This window comes from Dendropsophus ebraccatus, chromosome 10 (genome assembly GCF_027789765.1).
Source record: "Dendropsophus ebraccatus isolate aDenEbr1 chromosome 10, aDenEbr1.pat, whole genome shotgun sequence".
NCBI lineage: Eukaryota > Metazoa > Chordata > Amphibia > Anura > Hylidae > Dendropsophus > Dendropsophus ebraccatus.
Window position 1 is genome coordinate 82,058,740 of NC_091463.1, and position 6,029 is coordinate 82,064,768.

Sequence of the window (6,029 nt, forward strand, 5' to 3'; positions counted from 1 at the left end):
GAATCTGATTGGTTGCCAGGTTCACTTTACACCATGTTTGATAAATCTCCCCCACAGTCCAGCTTTATTTTATGATAAAACTAATGTATATAATCTAGACTTTGGCTTCCATCTTGTTATTGCTGCTTCCTGTTGCACCTTCACAGATTTCTCTTTACAGGGGTTGTCTAGGACTATTAATCAATGGCCTATCCAGGACTGTGCTGGGTACGGCCACTCCTCTTCTTCAGATAACGGGGTAGCTGAGCTGTAGTACCAGACGCAACCACAAGTATGGCGCTATACCTGGATGAACTATAAAGGACTCCCTTTCTTTAACTTATTGATGGGGATATCTGGGAAAGCTGGGTGGTAACCCTTGTAGGAGCCGTAATGTAGGCCACAGCGGTTGTTAACCATGAAATGGATGGAAGGAACTACAATGATGAGGACAACTCCAAACTTTTTTTTTTTTACTCTTCCCCTTGAGCCGGAGGCCATTCTGTCTGCTGCTAGGCGGGTGAGGCGAGTATAGATGATTGTTTACCCCGCCAGGACAAAGTGATGATTGTTTTACAATGTTCTCTGTTGGAGCAGCTTCATCATCCATGGTTTGTGTTCCTTCTGGGATGTTTGCTTTCTGTATGTGTGTTTTGTAATTATTGTACATCTTAGATTGCTGAAAATAAAAGAAGAGGAAAAAAAAGCACTGCAGCACCTTCACAGACGTGGCCTCTATTTACTCCTCCCCCATCACAGGTATCCTGAGTGTGGCTGAGATACTGGAGATTATACACTGCTCCTATAAAAGCTGTTATAGGGGGGAGGACAAAACACATGGCTGATTTTATCTAAAACCAGCACCACACCTGTCCTCAGGTTGTTTGCAGTATTGAAGCTCAATCCCACTTAAAGGAGAAGTCCAGCAAAAATTTTTATTACAGTATTGTATTGCCTCCCCAAAGGATATACAAATCCCCAATATACACTTATTACGGGAAATGCTTATAAAGTGCTTTTTTCCCTGCACTTACTACTGCATCAAGGCTTCACTTTCTGGATAACAGGGTGATGTCACTTCCTGGATAACATGGTGATGTCACTTCCTGGATAACATGGGGATGTCACGACCTGACTCCCAGAGCTGTGCGGGCTGTGGCTGCTGGAGAGGATGATGGCAGGGGGACACTGAGGGACACAGGGCACTGGAGGGACACTGAGCATCCCCCTGCCATCATCCTCTCCAGCAGCCACAGTCCGCACAGCTCTGGGAGTCAGGTCGTGACATCACCATGTTATCCAGGAAGTGAAGCCTTGATGCAGTGGTAAGTGAAGGGGAAAAAAGCACTTTATAAGCATTTCCCGTAAAAAGTGTGTATTGGTAATTTGTATAACTTTGGGGGACAATACCATACTTTAATAAAAATTTTCGCTGAACTTCTCCTTTAAGTGAGTAGAGCCAAGTTGTAATACCACACACAGCCAGGTGTGGCGCTTTTTTTTTTTTTTTGGAGTGGGGGGGGGTTATTAATCAGTTCTTATAATTCTGGATAACCTCTTTAGCACTGCCCTCTGAGCCATTGTAAATAATGGTATTGTATTTGCAGATTATTCCCAGTAAGTACATCCAACCAAGAGGATCTCAGTAACCAGGGTCTACGAGACACGGTCAGGGTCTGGTCATGATTAGAGATGATCAAACAGCGCTGATGTTTAGGTTTGTACGAACTCGAACCATCAGTATTTGACTCCTCCTGCCTTCCCGTTGGGTGGGGAAAGTGGAGACAGCCCGAGTACCATCTGGAAAACAGGAATACAACCTCTGGCCCAGGCTGTATCCCTGTTTTCCAGGCGGGACTCAGGCTGTCTCCACTTTCCCCACAGAACGGGAAGATTGCGGGAGTTCGTATAAACCTGAACATTAGCGCTGTTCGATTATCTCTAGTCTTGAAGCACGGACACCGCTGTATTTTTGGGTCTTGTGGAGCAGGATTTAAGATTATCCTGATTGTATGGAGGCAAGAATCTTGTCCTTATGGCATCTTAGGCAAGTGGTAGTTATAGAAGAAAGGTCATTTTAGCTCACTAGAGGTAGGATGACACCACTGAGTAACATCCCGAATTACAGCCTGTATACAGGTGAAGCCACAAGGGTAGGGCTACACAGCTTCAGTAAGGGCAACTACAGATGTGTGGAGGCCTAAAGGCCGTATTACTCAGAGCGATTATTGGCTGATCATTGCTTTTTAATGTCTTTCAACATGTTGAAGGACAAACAAGGAGCATAGCAGCGATCTGCTGCCATTGCGCCACGGAATAGGAGCGGTAGTAGACCACCGCTATCTCCTATGGGCTCTCCTGGTGCCTTTTCCACTGCACTTACCCGCTAGCTGTCAGTGCGTGTAATAGTGCTGGCAGTAAGTGGAGAACAAAGAGCGCCTGACAGGTCCTGAATATTGCCCTGTGTTATAGGGGCTTAAAGGAGAAGTCCGGCCAAAAGTTTTTTTTTTTATCTCATCACTCATGGAAAGTTAGACAAATTTCTTATGTACATTAATTATGGGAAATGCACATATACAGCAATTTCCCTTAATTTAGTAGATCATGGAGTGTTAGAATTCTGTCCAAAACCATGACGTCACGAATCACTTGTAATTCCTATGGAGTGTCCAGCAGGGGGCCCACTGTGAGGAGCGGCACGGCTGGCGGCAGAGATGTCATGGGGATAGCACAGGTACTACTCCCCTGTAGTACAGTGCATATGTTGTCCCCAAGGTATTCCATAAATGTATTCAATCAAAAACATACTGTACATTACATTTTTACATACACATTAATTGAATCCATAGAGTGTCCAGAAGTTCATACTATGAGCAGATGATGGGAGCAGTAGTACAGTGCATATATGGCAGCAGCGGGGAGGGCGGACTGGCTGGTGATGACCCTGGCACTACTCCTCTCATCATCTGCTCATACTATGAGCAGATGATGGGAATAGTAGTACTGTGTATATGTGTCCAGCACCGAGCAGGGAGGTAATTAGATGCACAGGCACCTCTCTCCTTCCCTGCTTGTTGCCCTCCAAATGTATTGAATACATTTATGGGATACTTTGGGGAGCTAGGACATTTGCTCCCCAAAGTATTCCATAAATGTATATCAAAAACATACTGTACATTACATTTTTACATACACATCAATTGAAGCCATAAAGTGTCCAGCAGGGGGTGCATTAAATATAGAAGTCAATGGTACTCATTAACTTCTATATATAATGCGCCCCCTGCTGGACACTCCATAGGAATTACAACTGATTTGTGAAGTCATGGTTTTTTACAGAATTCTAACACTCCATGATCTATGAAATTAAGGGAAATAGCAGTATATGTGCATTTCCAATAATTAATGTACATTAGAAATTTGTCTAACTTTCCATAAGTAATTACATTAAATACTTTTGGCTGGAGTTGTCCTTTAAATCATGTGACGTTCCTTGAAAGAATATATATATATATATATATATATATATATATATTTTTTTTTTTTTTTTTTTTACACAATAGTTGTCTGTCCATGGCCTCACCTGTTTACTGCGCTTACTAGGACCTGGCTGTGAACTTCTTTGTGTGTTTTACGTTTCGTACAATAGACAATATAATGGTTGTACATTCATAACCACATGCAAAATAACCATGGTGTGTCATGTGCCCATAAGGTTGTACTGTCCTCTCAGGCTCCTGCATTGCTGCTATTCACACTAGATCAGTCCTCGTGTAACTTCAACAGGTCATGACCGGGTTTAATAATGCAGCTTTGTCCATTAAGGCTTGGTTACGATACCAGACATGGACTATAGTAGCGTCAGACTCTTTCCCTATTCCTATACAACCTATCCCATAATGCTTGCACCAGTCCATAGAGTACAATAGGCTACATTAAATTCCCTATTTTCCTTACCATTGAAAATGTCTTAGAACATTACTTTAATTTGACCCAGACATCAATGACCCTTGGTCAGGAAGGGGTTTTTTTTTTTATTTTTTTTTTACAATGCATACTTTTTTTAGCGTACACAAATGTGGTCAACCACATTTTTGTGTAGGCTTAAAAAACCAAAAAGAAACAACATCTTTTTCGTTATAAAGGAAGTTAATGGAAAAATGGATCAAACAGATTTTTTTTTTTTAATGGAAAACAGTGTGAACCGACTAGTCCGCGTGAGGGGTGTGGGGTTTATCCGCACAGAATCTCAGCACAGACTCTGTAGTGTGAACGGGGCCTTGGGGCATGTGCACATTGCTCCGTTCCACAATGTCCCATTATGTTCATTGGAACTTCCAAGCAGAATCGGCATGTTTCTATCAGATTTCCGCACATTAGTAGTGCACACGGTGGAATTTTCCGTCTGAAATTTCCACATAGAATCCGCATTCTGCCCAAAGAAACGACATGTCAATTCTTTGGCAGATTCCGCTAGAGAAATCCTATAAAAGTCAATACATACATTCTGCTTGAATTCCGCTCCTTTGCCAGAGCAGAATAAGGGGTAGGTTCACACTACGGAACCGGAGCGGAGAATTTCCGACAGATTACGTAGACACCATTCTATGGGCGGCCCGGAATCGCTATCCGCCAAAAGAATTTATATGCCAATTCTTTCGGCATCCGCCCGTGCATGAAATGGTGTCTATGGCACAGGTGAAGAGGCATGCGGCAGTGAACGGGTACAAGCTACGGAATAAGTCTGAAATTCTCCGCTCAGATTCCGTAGTGTGAACCTAGGAGAGGAATTTAAAGCAGAAATCTTTCCTCTTCAATTCCTCACGGAATCTGCAAGAATTGCTCAGTGTGAACATACCCTTAGGGTAGCTTCACACGTACCGGATTTCACGCTGCGAGTTTGCTGCCGTGCACCAATTGGCTGATGGGGAGCCAGAAGCCTCACACACAGCCGCAGCGCTGAGCAGGTAATGTATGCTCCTGGGTGGGGGGTAGGGGTTATAGAGGCCAGCTTACATATCTGCAGTGAAATGAAAATTCCACTGCGGATATATAACCCCATAAACCTTCACACTACATGGATCCACACAAACTCGCATTGTGAAATCCGCTGCGAATCCGCTACATGTAAAGCTAGAGTGTTTCTTTGATAGCAACAGCACAATAAGCACACAACACAATGTACATTTCTCCATTTACTGAGAGGTTTGTCGAGCAGGAAACCAAGAAGGTTGACGTTCCACAAAACATAGTCTCTTCTACACAACGCAACTAAACCCACTGTATATAACCACACAAATATTGTGCACCGTCGTCATTTGTGATTGCAGCTAAGCCAGTCCTTGCGGCACGGGAATGGATTTGTTTTTTTTCTTTTCAGTGATTTCTTCATATTGGAATAGATCTATGTATATACATATATTAACACATTAAACCGTTTTATGTCCACAACTTTAAAAACTTGCAGATGAGAAAAAAAACTGTCTCTGCTTTGAAAAGAAAAAAAAAATGCTAAATTGTTTCGAGTTCTCAGATTGGGAAAATAACAGAAAACTATAAAATGTTATAAGACAATCTACGTAATATCTCATGGAAGTTACCGACTCAAAGGAGGTCGATCAGCTGTATCCTGCAAGACCCAAGTCTTGTGTCTAAATCTGCCTCCCCACAAAGAGAAAAAAGTGATACAGTGGGGAGTGATATGCTTGTTCTGAAGTGTTAAACAGCCTGAGGTGGAAGCCATATTCAACTCCAATCTATAATAGTCAAGCCCTTAGTATTCTTTTATGCACAGAGCATTGAGATATAAATGTCGTCTTACATACAGGTGGATTGTTTGCATGCAAAAACGCTAGAAAATACTACTATGTCAGAAACAAGTCTAAAGTAGTGGCCTGGGGGCCGAGACCCTCACCAATCCCTAGAATGAACAGGGAGAAATGGTCAGCTAGACAATGATCTCCCTGCTGCAGGAGATGGCGTCTATGGTCAATCTTTGTTCCAGTCTTCTGTAAGAGAGCAGCAAGCTCAGCGCTTCTCCCAGTTTGTGT